Below are 14,977 nucleotides of genomic sequence, written 5' to 3'. Positions count from 1 at the left end.
AGTGGTGGCCCATATGGGGAATCCTTGAATTCACCATAAAGGGATTCAACTGTCTCTGAGATCAGAACTTCTTGCAGTCAGGGCAGCGCTGGAAAGTTCCCAAGGTAAGGTGGGACAATAAGGACCGCAGGAAATAAGCAGCTATAAAGTCTCAGGGTAGTGAGCAAGTAAAGTTCGCGGTAACAGCGAACCAAAAGTAAAGTTCGCAGTAGCAGCAAACCGAAAGTAAAGTTCGCAGTAGCAGTGAACCGAAAGTAGCAAGACGCGTGGTGAATTTAGCGTAGCAACATAGAAAGTTTTTGTCATGGGGACCGCACAGTCTTGTCCGATTTTTCTGGCTCTTCAAGAGCTGTTTGAGCAAAAGAAACTAAAAATAAAAAGAATCACCATAGAGAGATTTTTGAGTGAATGTGATGCCATTGCACCCTGGTTCGCAGCCTCTGGTAATCTCATGGTGGCGAGCTGGGACAAGTTAGGGAAAGACCTTGATTTTGCCCAGGAACAGGGGACTCTAAGACCTGGGGTCCGTACAGTATGACACTTAGTGTGTAGCTGCCTTGAGGATCAGAAATGTTGTCAGGCAGCTATAGAGAAGGGGCAAGCTGCCCTAGATATGCTTCAAGAGAAGAGGTCAGAAAAGCAGGGAAGTGCAAAGGAGACAGACTCAGAAAAGACAGATACAGGGGAGGAAACAGATGAAACAGATTCAGAAGAGTTACAAGAGTTGATAGATCAAATGCAGAAACAGTCTCTAAGGAATAGACAGAAGAAGAAAAGGAAAAAGCCTAAAATGGTGGAGGAACCTTCTGGGTGATTCCCCTCGGCTCCTCCTCCCTGTAATGTTGTAGAGGGAGGAAATAGAGTTTCGGGTAGTACATTCTGCCCAGAAGTGTGGAAGGCAGTCCGCACAGAACTACATCTGGCCTATCCTGTTTATGTGGATGCTAATCAACAAAGGTATCATGAGTCTTTAGACTTTAAGGTGATCAAGTCTCTGGTGGAATTAGTCAGGACATATGGCATTACAGCCTCATTTACCATAGCTCAGGTTGAGGCTTTACACAGATTTTCATGACTCCTAATGATTGGACCAATCTGGCGCGAGCATGCCTCAGCCCAGGGAAGTATCTAGATTGGAAAGCTTTTCTTACTGAGTTTGCCAATGAACAGGCTGCCGATAACTTGGCAGCGGGGGGCTGCCAGGCTGCCTGGGATAGGGATATGCTGCTGGGTCAGGGACGCTTTGCCAATGCTCAGACAGGGTATCCAGGACAGGTTTACCAGCAGATTAATGAAGTTGCAACAAAGGCATGGAAATCCTTACCTAATAAGGGAGAAGTGAGTGGAAACCTCACCAAGATCCTTCAAGGACCTATGGAGCCATTCTCTGACTTTGTAGCCCTATTAGTAGAAGCAGCGGGGAAAGTCTTTGAAGACCCAGATACTGCTATGCCCTTGATTAAACAGTTGGCCTATGAACAGTGCACAAGGAAATGCCAAGCAATGTCCAGAAAGGGGAAGTCTAATTAGTACAGGAAGTGGCCAATGCCAAAGGCAACCAGGGCTGTGCCCCAAGTGCAAAAAGGGGAACCACTGGGCTAATGAGTGCTGCTCGGAAAAAGACATCAATGGGCAGCCTCGGCTTTGGTGGAGCATGTCCAAAAAACAGACAGCGGGGCCCACGACCCCAGGGCCCACAAATATATGGGGCAGTCAAGAATCAGGATGTGGAACAGAGTCAGGAGGGATGGCTGTCCCTTTGCCATCCGAGGGGCCAAGGAGAGCCACTAAGGGCTCCACAGGACTGGACCTCCGCTCCACCACCAGACTTGTACTAACTCCTTGGATGGGGGTCCAGTTGATAGAAACTGATTTTAAAGGACCCCTTGAGCATGGCACAGTAGGGTTACTTATAGGGAGATCATCTACAGCTTTAAGAGGACTACATGTCCATCCAGGAGTTATTGACCCAGATTATACTGGGGTAGTCAAGATCATGGTAGAATCACCGAAAGGAATTACTGCTATTTCCCCTGGAGATAGAATAGCTCAGTTGTTACTTTTGCCTAGCCTTCATGAAAGATTTGCCTCCCAGTCTAGAGAGAGGGGAGAGAAGGGTTTCGGATCCACAGGCTCCACCTTACATTTTTAGCTTTGGGTTTAGACCAACGCCCAGTAACGGAGCTAAGGATAGATGGTAAAAGGATCCTAGGACTGTTGGATACAAGGGCGGATAGAAGTATAATAGCTAAGAAAGATTGGCCCTCTGGATGGCCAGTACAGGCCTCATCTCAAACATTACAAGGTCTTGGTTATGCACGAGCTCCTGATATGAGTGCAAGACAATTGAGTTGGAGAGATCAGGAAGGGCATTCACGAGTTATGCAACCCTATGTGTTGGATTTGCCCATTTCCCTTTGGGGAAGGGATCTGTTGAAAGACATGGGTTTCAAATTGATCAATGAATATTCCGAGACTTCACAAAAGATTATGAAAACATGGGCTATTTTCCTGGTAAAGGAGTAGGGAAATACCTACAGGGTAGGACTAGCCCTATAACTGCCCAACAGAGAGAAGGGAATCAGGACCTGGGTTTTTCCTAGGGGCCGCTGAGGAAGGTATTCCCATTACCTGGAAAACAGAGAAATCGGTGTGGGTTCCTCAGTGGCCACTTTCCTCTGAGAAGCTTGCCGCAGCTAAAGCCCTGGTAAATGAACAGCTGGCTATGAAACATATAAGACCATCAGTGTCACCTTGGAATACCCCAATATTTGTGATTAAAAAGAAGTCAGGGAAATGGAGACTGTTGCATGATTTACAACTTATTAATCAACAGATGCAAATCACGGGCCCAGTGCAACGTGGGCTTCCTCTTTTATCCTCTCTACCAGCCTGTTGACCTGTTGTAGTGATTGATATAAAAGATTGCTTTTTCTCCATACCTCTTTGTCCAAGGGATGGTGAAAGATTTGCTTTTACTGTTCCATCATGCAATCATAAAGAACCTGATCAAAGATATGAATGGGTGGTTTTACCACAGGGCATGGCCAATAGCCCTACTATGTGTCAACTTTTTGTGGGCAACGCCATCGCCCCATTAAGACAGAAGTTTCCTGCGCTGAGATGCATCCATTTTATGGATGATATAATTTTAACTGCAAAGAATGAAGAGATTTTAGATTTAGCATATGGAGATTTAGTTAAATTGCTAGAAGGTAAAGGATTGATTATTGCCCCTGAAAAAGTACAAAAGGGCAATCTTGTAAATTATTTAGGAACAAAAGTAAGCCCTTATATCATTATCCCCCAAAAGGTTGAATTGAGGAAAGATAACCTTAAGACTCTTAATGATTTTCAAAAATTATTGGGAGATAGTAATTGGGTCAGATGTTATTTAAAATTACCAAATTATGAATTAAAACCATTGTATAATATTTTGGCTGGGAATTTGGCCTTGGATTCTCCTAGACAATTGACTGATGAAGCAAGGGAAGCTTTAAAGAAGGTTGAAAAAGGATTACAAGGCGCAATGTTACATCAATGGAAGGAGGGTGCAGACATTGTGCTATGCATTCTAGCCACCTACATGCAGCCCACAGGATTGTTGTGGCAAGATGGCCCTCTGCTTTGGGTTTATCCCAGAGCTTCTCCAGCTAGATCAGTAGAGTATTATCCTATAGCAGTTGCATGATTAGCCCTGAATGGGATCCAACAGTGCATACAATATTTTGGTGTTTCCCCAACCTCGATCATAGTGCCCTATACAGGTCAGCAGATGAAGATCTTATGTGACACTGTGGATGATTGGGCTATATTATGCTGTGGATTCCATGGAGAGATAGGAAGTCATTATCCAAAACACCCTTTGTTATCCTTCTTTAAGGAACATCCCGTGATTTTTCCTAAGGTTACCTCCAGTGTTCCCATAGAGAGGGCCCCAAACATTTTTACAGATGGATACAAAAATGGCTGTGGAGCCTATGTGGTTGACCATCAAGAGCCAATTTTGTGTCAATATCAACCCAGCTCTCCACAAGTAATTGAACTCAAAATTGTGCTGGAAGTGTTTAAAAATTGTTCTTTTGCCTTTAATTTGCTCTCTGATTCCTCATATGTTGCTAATACAGTTAAGATATTAGAAGTGGCTGGCCCTATTAAAATTAGCAGCACTGTATGCCAGGTGCTGAGGGAACTTCAGGAATTGATCTGGAAAAGAGGTCACAAGTTTTTTGTCCAACATATTAGAGCTCATACAGGTTTCCCTGGTCTTCTAAGTGAGGAAAATGATCTTGTGGATAGATGTACCTGAACGGAGTTTATCTTCTTAAGCTCATCATTGGATCAAGCCCAACAGTTTCATCAACAATTTCATGTGCCTACCAAGACCTTACAGCAGAAGATTCATCTGTCTTGAGCAGATGCTCAACAGATAGTTTTAAGATGTCAACAGTGTATCACTTTCCATCATCCCCCTAGTGTGGGGATTAATCCCAGGGGCTTACTGCCTCTAAAGATTTGGCAAATGGATGTAACTCACATATCTGGATTTGGGACTCTAAAATACATTCATGTTTCTGTGGATACCTGCTCAGGTGTCGTTCATGCTACCCCTATGAGTGGGGAAAGGGACACAATGTTATTGGACACTGCCTAGAAGCCTGGGCTGCTTGGGGAAAGCCTCAACACTTAAAAACTGATAATGGCCCAGCATACACTGACCAATCTTTCAAATCCTTTTGTAAACAGATGGATGTGCAGTTGAGCCATGGTCTGCCTTATAATCCCCAAGGTCAAGGTATTGTTGAGTGAGCACATCATACCTTGAAGGAATGCTTAATTAAACAAAAAGGGGGAATAGGCCATGGCAGAACTCCTAAGGAACAGATATCCTTAGCCCTTTTTACTCTTATTTTTTTAATTTTGAATGATGATGCCCTTTCTGCCACTGACCAACATCTGTGTTGGGCGGGCACATTGAAAGGTTATGTGAAGTGGAAAGATGTGCTCACTGGCTTATGGCATTGGCCAGACCCTGTGTTGGCATGGGCAAGAGGGTCTGTTTGTGTGTTTCCTCAGGACTGGCAAGATCTGTTGTGGGTCCCTGAAAGATTGACCAGGAGGTGCAACAAGAATGAAGATCCTGCTGTTGCTGACACTTCTTGGTGTGACCCAAATGCTGGTCAAAACAGAGCCCCGGTGGGGGATACTATCGGTGTTCCCGAGACTCATGCCGATACGTCATGACCTTTAAGCCCACTCCTCTAATTTGTCTAAACAGTTGTCAAGTTATTTTTTAGGTAATTGGACTGGAGAATTCGATTTCTTAATGGATCAGCTACATGTAGCCATTGTGACCGTGAACTCCACATGTGCAGATGCTAGACTGGCTACGAGATTGTCATCTTGGATTGCTGTTGCTCTGAATCATCTTAGAGAGTGGGTGGGTATGTGAGCCCTAGCTGGATTCTTGCTGCTGGTCTCCCTAGTGAGCCTGTGGTATCTCTGTAGAATGAGGTTTGTTCAGAGGCGGCACACGGCTATGGTGGTACAGACATTTACAGCCACTGAAGCAGGACAGTCCCCTCAAGCCTGGCTTACGGTCATTCAGAAGACCTAGTTGCACCTCGCCCCTGAGTATATGTGAGTGACCTTGCCCAGCGACAGGCAACTTCCCTTCTACCTAAGGCATGGAACCTTGTGGGTGACGAGGTGTCCTATGATGGGTTTAATGAAGGGATGATCCTAAGACAGGGGGGTCGCCACGCTCAGCGGTGCCTTTGCCTGCTTGATTAATTAAACATAAAGGGGGAACTGTAGAGAGCTGTGACGTGCCGTGCCTCAAAGATGGTGCTGGTTTCTGCCTTCTGCCCTCCCAATGGTGAGCACTCCCTGCAGTAAACAAGTCCTTATTTGGCTATGTCTGCCTGGCCTGCTAGCTTCTGCATAGTGACAGCCTATCTACATGACCCACGTGGCTTGCTAGGACTGGCCAGTGCTAGCTATTTAAGTGTGATGCAGGGCGTTCCTCCGGGGAGAGAGAGTCAGAAGAGATAGAGGTCAGAAGATTGTATCAAGGTTCCTGAGTAAAACTGCTTGAAGAAGATTTCCTGTGGTCGTGTCTTCCTTGCTGGTCGAGGTTGGGCGCGGCAGAAGTTCTCTTTCTTTGTTGGGTCATTGTGTTGTTTAGGTATAAGAGTAATTGTGGCTTCATAGTAGGAATTTAGTAGCGCTCCATCTGTTTCAATTTTGTGGAACAGTTTGGACAGTATTGGTAAGAGGTCTTCTATGAAGGTCTGATAGAATTCTGTGCTAAAACCATCTGGACCTTGGCTCTTTTTGGTTGGGAGACCTTTAATGACTGCTTTTATTTCTTTAGGAGTTATGGGGTTGTTTAAATGGTTTATCTGTTCCTGATTTAATTTCGGTACCTGGTATCTGTCTAGGAAATTGTCCATTTCCTCCAGATTTTTCAAGTTTTGTTGAATATAGCCTTTTGTAGTAGGACCTGATGATTTTTTGAATTTCCTCTGATTCTGTAGTTATGTCTCTCTTTTCATTTCTGATTTTGGTAATTTGGACACATTCTCCATGTCCTCTCATTAGTCTGGCTAAGGGTTTATCTATCTTGCTGATTTTCTCAAAGAATCAACGTTTGGTCTATTGATTCTTTGTATGGTCCTTTTTGTTTCTCCTTGGTTGATTTCAGCTCTGAGTTTGATTATTTCCTGCCTTCTACTCCTCCTGGGTGTATTTGCTTCTTTTTGTTCTAGAGCTTTTAGGTGTGCTATCAAGCTGCTGACATATGCTCTCTACTGTTTCTTTCTGCAGGCACTCAGAGCTATGAGTTTTCCTCTTAGCACAGCTTTCATTGTGTCCCATAACTTTGGGTATGTTGTACCTTCATTTTCATTAAATTCTAAGAAGTCTTTAATTCTTTCTTTATTTCTTCCTTGACTAGGATATCATTGAGTAGAACATTGTTCAACTTCCTTGTATATGTGGGCTTTCTTTCCTTATTGCTGTTGAAGACCAGCTTTATCCCATGGTGGTCTGATAGGACGCATGGGATTATTTCTATCTTTCTGTATCTGTTGAGGCCTGTTTTATGACTCAGTATATGGTCAGTTTTGGAGAAAGTACCATGACATGGTGAGAAGAAGGCATATCCTTTGTTTTAGGATAGAATGTCCTATAAATATCTGTTAAGTACATTTGGTTCATGACTTCTCTTAGTCTGTCTATGTCTCTGTTTAATTTCTGTTTCCATGATTTGTCCATTGATGAGAGTGGGATGATGAAATCTCCTACTACTATTGTGTGAGGTGCAATGTGTGCTTTGAGCTTTAGTAAGGTTTCTTTTACGTATGTAGGTGCCCTTATATTTGGAGCATAGATATTTAGGATTGAGAATTCATCTTGGTGGATTTTTCCTTTGATGAATATGAAGTGTCCTTCCTTATCTTTTTTGATGACTTTTAGTTGAAAAATCTGTTTTATTCAATATTAGAATGGCTACTCCAGCTTGCTTCTTCAGACCATTTGCTTGGAAAGTTGTTTTCCAGCCTTTCACTCTGAGGTAGTGTCTGTCTTTGTCTCTGAGGTGTGTTTCCTGTAGTCAGCAGAATGCAGGGTCCTCATTGCGTATCCAGTTTGTTAATATATGTCTTTTTATTGGGGAGTTGAGACCATTGATGTTGAGAGATATTAAGGAATATTGATTGTTGCTTCCTCTAATATTCGTATTTGGATGTGAGATTGTGTGATTTTCTTCTCTTTGTTTTGATGCCAAGATAATTAGTTTCTTGCTTTTTCTAGGGTGTATCTTGCCTCCTTATATTGGGCTTTGCCATTTATTATCCTTTGTAGGGCTGGATTTGTAGAAAGATATTGTGTAAATTTTTGACCTGGGAAACTTTGTTTGTCTGTATTCCCATTATTCTTATCTGGATAGTTCCTATTATCTATTTTATTTGTCTGTTCATCATGTCCTGGTTTTTCCGGAGTTTATTGTGTTTTGTATTTTCTTTGTTGTTTGTGTTGATATCTTCTAAGGTATTGTCTATACCTGAGATACTTTCTTCTATCTCTTGTATTCTGTTGGTTATCCTTACATCCATAATTCTTGACTGATGTCCTAGGCTTTCCATTTCAAGGTTTGCCCTCAAAAGAATTTGTGATTCTTTATTGCTTCTTCTTGCATTTGAAGGTCTTAGACTTCTTTGTTCAATTCCTTTACCTATTTGACAGTGTTTTCCTGTATTGCATTTTAATAGATATTTTTTATAATTTCCATTCCAAATTTTATCCCATTTCCCAGTTTTTTCTCCCAAACCTCACTATTGCATTTTCCTCTTCCTGCTTCTCTGAGTGCTATCGACCCTCCCACCCACTACATCCAGACTCCCCACCATGGTTTTCACATGCACTGCTGCATTTAACTTTCACAAGATCAAAAGCATTTCCTTCCACTGATGCTCAACAAGGCCAATCCTATGCTGGAACCAGAGGTTGATCCATATGTACTCCTTGGTTGTTTAGTCCCTGATAGATTCTGGTTGGTAATTATTATTGTTCATCCTATGGGATTTTAAACCCCTTCAGCATCTTTCTCTAATTCTTGCAAGGGGAACTACATTCTCAAGCCAGTGGTTGCCTTTAAACATCTGCCTCTGTATTTATCAGTCTCTGGCAGCTTTATCTATCTCCTGTTACCATTCACTTCTTTGCATCCTCAATTGCATCTGGGTTTGGTGACTTTATATGGGACGAATCTCCAGGTAGGGACATTTCTAGAGGGCCTTTTCTTCAGACTCTCCTTCATACTTTGTCTCCATATTTCATCCTATGAATATTTTGTTTCAACTTCTAAGAAGGACTGAAGCATCCACATTTTGGTCTTTCTTCATCTTGAACTTCCTGTGGTCTCTGAATTGTATCTTGAACATTCTGAGCTTTTGGGTGAATATCCATGTATCATTGAGTGCATACCATGTATGTTCTTTTCAAATTGGGTTACCTCACACAAGATTATATTCTCTAGTTCCATCCATTTTCTAAGAAGTTCAGGAAGGTATTGGATTTTAATCACTAAGTAATACCCATTATGTAAATGTACCACATGTTCTGTATCCATTCCTCCACTGAAGGCCATCTAGGTTCTTTCCAGCTTGTAACTATTATAAATAAGACTTCTATGGACATATTGGAACATGAGTCCTTGTTATATGTTGGATCATCTTTTCGGTATATTCCCAGGCGTGGTATAGCTGGCTCTACGAGGAATGGATTAAAAAAATGTGGTACATCTAGAGAATGGAGTACTACTCAGCTATCAAAAACAATGACTTCATAAAATTCATAAGCAAATGGATTGAACCTGAAAATATCATCCTGAGTGAGGTAACTCAATCACAGATAAACACACTTGGTATGCACTCATTGATAATTGGATATTAGCCAATAAACTCGAATTACCTAAGATGTAATCCACAGACCACAGGAAGCTCAAGAAGAAGGATGACCAAAATGTGGATGCTCCCACTCCTTCTTAAAAGGTGAAAAAATATTCATAGGAGGGGATATGGAAGCAAAGTTTAGAGCAGCAACTCAAGGAACGGCCATTCAGAGCCTGCCCACATGTGGCCCATATATATAAACAGCCACCAAAACTAGATAAGATTGATGAAGCTAAAAAATGCATCCTGAAAGGTACCAGAAATAGAGACACATCCAGAGAACATCCAATACAGAGGTCAATGCTAACAGCAAACCACTGAATTGAGAACAGGACCCCTTTGAGGGGAATTAGAGGAAGTATTGAATGAGTTGAAGGAGCTCGCAACCCCCTGAAAACAGCAATGCCAACCAACCAGTGCTTAAAGGGACTTAACCTACTGAAAGAATATACATGGACTAACCCAGGAGTCCAACTCCATATGTAGCAAAGAATAGCCTTGTTGGGGCACCAGTGAAAGTGGAAGCCCTCGGTCCTGCTATGGTTGGACCCCCCAGTGCAGGGGATTATGGGGGGCAGTAAAGGAGATGTATGAGTGGAATACTCATATGGGGGAGGGGAGGGGTGGGAATGGAGGCTTATGGACAGAAAACTTGGAAGGGGAATAAAGTTTGAAATGTAAGAAAAGAAATATATCTAATGAAAAATTTAAAAAAGAAAGAATTCTGGATTCTTTCTAGCTTCTGGCTATTACAAATAAGGCTGATATGAATATAGTAGAGCATGTGTCTTTGTTGTTTGTTGGAGCATCATTTGGGTATATGCCCAGGAGTAGTATAGCTGGGTCCTCAGTTGGTACAATGACCAATTTTCTGAGGAATCTCCAGTCTGGTTGTACAACTTTCCATTCCACTAACAATGGAGAAGTGTTCCTATTCTCCACATCCTTATCAGCATCTGTTGTCATCTGAGTTTTTGATCTGAGCCATTATGACTGGTGTGAGGTGAAATCTCAGGGTTGTTTTGAGTTGCATTTCCCTGATGTATATCTCAGCCACTCAATATTTATTCCTCAGCAGAGAATTCCTTGTATAGCTCTGGACACAATTTTAATATGGTTATTTAATTCGGTGGAGACTAACTTCTTGAGTTCTATGTATATATTGGATATTAGCCCCCTACTGCATGTATCATTGGTAAAGATATTTTCCCAATTTTTGGTTGTCATTTTGTCCTAATGACAATGTCCTTTGCCTTACAGAAACTTTGCAATTTTATAAGGTCTAATATGTCAATTCTTGAGCTTTGAGCATAGACCATTGGTGTTCTGTTCAGGAAAATTTCCCCAGGGCACATGTGTTCAAGGGTCTTCCTCACTTATTTCTTCTATTCCTTCTTCTATCTGATTTTATGTGGTGGTTCTTGATCCAATTGGACTTAGGCTTTAGGCTTTGTACAGTGTCATAAGAATGGTTTGATTTGTATTTTTCCACCTCCAATTGAACCAGCACCATTTGTTGAAAATGCTATCTTTTTTCACTGGATGATTTTAACACCTTTGTCAAAGATCTATTGGCCACAGGTAAACAAGACCCAGCATTGTGCTTCATACAGGAAACACACTTCAGTGACAAAGACAGATACTACCTAAGAGAAAAAGACTAGAAAATTTTATAGGCAAATAGTCCCAAGAAAAAATGCTGGAGTGGCCATTCTAGTAAGGAATAAAATCAACTTTCAATGAAAAGTGACCAAAAAGTATAAGGATCTTCAATTCTATTCCATTTATCTACCTGCCTTTCTCTTTACAAATACCATACAGTGTTTATCACTGTTGCTCTGTAAAACTGCTTGAGGTCAGGGAAGATGATTCCCCCCAAAAGTTCTTTTATTGCTAAGGATAGTTTTTGCTATCCTGGTTCTTTTGTTTTTCTAAATGTATTTGCAAATTGGTTTCTTACTCCAAGAAGAATTTTGTTTGGAAGTTTGATGGGGATTGCATTGAATCTGTAGATTACTTTCATGGAGACGGTGATTTTTTTGAATATTAAACCTGCCAATCCCTGAACATGGGGATTCTTTCCATTTTCTGAGATGTTCTTTGATTTCTTTCTTCAGAGACTTGAAGTATATGTCATAAAAATCTTATACTTAATGGGTGACAGTCACTCCAAGTATTTTATGTTATTTATGACTATTGTGAAAGGTGCTTTTTCCCTAATTTCTTTCTCAGCCTGTTTATCGTTTGAGGAGAGGAAGGCTACTGATTTGTTTGAGTTAATTTTATACCTAGCCACCTTGTTGAAGTTGTTTATCAGGCTTAGTATTACCATTCTGGAATTTTGGGGTCACTTAAGTATACTATCATATCATCTGAAAATAGTGATATTTTGACTTCTTCCTCTCCAAAATGTATCCCTATGACCTCCTTTTGTTGTCTGATTGCTCTGGTTGGGACTTCAAATACTATATTGAATAAGTACGGAGAGAGTGGGCAGCCTTCTCTAGTCCCTGGTTTTAGTGAGATTGCTACAAGTTTCTATTTAGTTTGATATTGGCTACTGATGTGCTTCATAATCCTTTTACTATGTTTAGGTATGAACTTTAAATTCCTGATCTTTCAAACACTTTTATCATGAAGAGGTATTGAATTTTGTCAAATGCTTTCTCAGCATATAAGTAATGGATCATATGGCTTTTTTCATTGGCATTTTATATAGTAGATTACATTGATACATTACCATATATTGAACCATCCCTGCATACCTAGGATGAATCCCACTTGATCATGATGGATGATCCTTTTGATGTGTTCTTGGATTCTGTCTGTGAGAATTTTATTGATTACTTTTGTGTCAATATTCATTAGAGAAATTGGTCTGAAATTCTCTTGATTTGTTGGGTCTTTCTGTGATTTAGTTATGAGCATAATTGTGGCTTCATAGATAGAATTGAGCAGTGTTTCTTCTGTTTTTATTTTGTGCAATAATTCAAAAAGTATTAGTATTAGGTTTTCCTTGAAGGTCTGAGAAATCTGCACTAAACACATCTGGTCTGCAGATAATTTTGGCTGGGAGAATTTTAAAAACAACTTCCATATCTTTAGGGGTTATGGGATGGTTAGATTGTTCAGATAAACCATGATCCTGATTTAACTTTGGTACCTGATATCTGTCTAGAAAATCATCCATTTCGTCCAGATTTTCCAGTTTTATTGAGGATAAGCTTTTGTGGTAGGATCTGATAATTTATTTGAATTCTTCAATTTCTGTTGTTTTGTCTCTCTTTCCATTTCTAATTTTTTTAATTTGGACACTCTCTCTGTGTCCTCTTGTTAGTCTTGATAAGTACTTACCTATAATGTTCATTATATCAAAGAACCAGCTCCTAGTTTTGTTGATTTTTGTATAGTTCTACTTGTTTCTACTTGGTTGACTTCATCCCAGAATTTGATTATTTCCTGCATTCTAGTCCTCTTGGGTGTATTTGTTTCCTTTTGTTCCTGAACTTTTTGGTGTCCTTTCAAGTTGCTAGTGTATTCTCTCTCCAGTTTCTTTTGGGAGACATTCAGAGCTATGAGTTTTCCTCTTAGCACTGCTTTCATTGTGTCCAATAAATTTGGATATGTTGTGCGTTCATTTGCATTAAATTCTAAAAACGTCTTTATTTTCTTTACTTCTTCCTTGGTCAAGTTCTAATTGAGTCAAGAGTTGCTCAGTTTCCATGTATATGTGTGCTTTCTGTTGTTTTTGTGGTTATTTAAGACCAACCTTAGTCTGTGGTTATGTCAATATTCTTGTATCTTTTGAGGCCTGGTTTGTGACAACTATGGTTAATTTTGGAAAGGTTACCATGAAGTACTGAGAAGAGGATATGTTCTTTTGTTTGGGATGAAATGTTCTATAGATATTTGTTAAATTCATTTGGTTCATAACTTCTTTTAGTTTCACTGTCTCTGTTTAGTTTCTGTTTCCATTATCTGTCTATTAATAAGAATGGAGTGTTGAAGTCTCCAACTTTTATTGTGTGTGGTGCAATGTCTGTTTGGTCATTAATAACTTTTCTTTTATGAATGCGGTTGCCCTTGCATTTGGAGTATAGATGTTCAGAATTGAGAGTTCATCTTGGTAAATTTTCCGTTTGATGAGCGGTAACTTTTCATTGAAAGTTGATTTTATTCCATATTAGAATGGCTACTCCAGCTTTTTTCTTGGGACTATTTGCCTATAAAATTTTCCAGCCTTTTTCTCCTAGGTAGTATCTGTCTTTGTCCCTGAGGTACATTTCCAGTATGCAGCACAATGCTGGGTCCTGTTTACTTATACACTTTGTTAGTCTATGTTTTTTAATTGGGGAAATGAATCTGGTAGCTTGATTTATTTTTATATAATCAATAAACCAGAGAAATGCTTGGGCTCAAGATGAGAGAGATCTAAGGCTAATAGTTGGGTCTAAAGATACAATATTCAATACACGTCCCTCAGTGTCCAAGAAGTAGTGCAGTAATCTGAGCCTATTTAATATAAGTGCTAAAAGTGGATGATGACTGGAAGGAAACTATCTTTTAGACACAACAGGGCAGGTATGAACTTGCAGGGACCGGGGTAGCAAACATAAAACCTTGCAAGTCAAAGAAAGACTATATTAAAATATGAAGAAGGGATAGGCATACAGAATTCCACCATTGGCATTGGTGGATGCACATTTTAACTCCTGGGAAAGAAAAACAAAACTGTGTAAAAATGAGAAACCATGCACTGATACATTGACACAACATTGAAAAGATTTGAAATATCTTGAACCCAAAAAAAATTTCCAAAAAAAGTATTCTTGAAATGCATATAATATAAAGGCCCACAGTTGGGTGGATAGTGTAATAAAGAATGGAAAGAATTGGTAAATACAGTGATAATGATCAAAACATCTTGTAAAAATAAAGACTATCAATACACAAAAAAGAAAAATACTAAGTGTTTTATAATATGACAGTAATTTTTACTTCATTATTAAAATGAAATGTAATACACCTGCTTAGGGAAAAATCTAAAGCAACTAAATGTCTACAAAACACACATATTTGAAAATGCATTCTACCAAATGATACCAGTAACAAACGTGATCACTTACTTACAATCCCAGTAACATAGACTAAGGGTTTTTTTCTATCTTCTATAATGAGGTTTTTTTCTTTCATTCATTGATAATAATGCTAGGTATTATTTACATATTTCCATCATAAAATGTTCCATACAGGAAATTGCCAGGAAAAAAATTAACAAAGACTGTTTAGAATTTATGTTAGTTGATATTTCAAACTGAAGATATTCTAAGACTGTGCATTGTAATAACAAATCAATTATGAAAATTACTTTTATATTATAATAGAATAAATTCCTTATTCATCATCACAATAAAGGTTGGTACGCCTTGAGGTCACTTACAACTAATATTCTGAACACCAAGGTTGTTGGTTAACCTGACCTTTTTTTTTTTTTTTTAATTAACTTGAGTATTTCTTATATA

The sequence above is a fragment of the Rattus norvegicus genome, chromosome 1 (genome assembly GCF_021556685.1).
Source record: "Rattus norvegicus strain SHRSP/BbbUtx chromosome 1, alternate assembly SHRSP_T2T, whole genome shotgun sequence".
Classification (NCBI taxonomy): Eukaryota; Metazoa; Chordata; class Mammalia; order Rodentia; family Muridae; genus Rattus; species Rattus norvegicus.
This window is presented reverse-complemented; position numbering follows the sequence as displayed.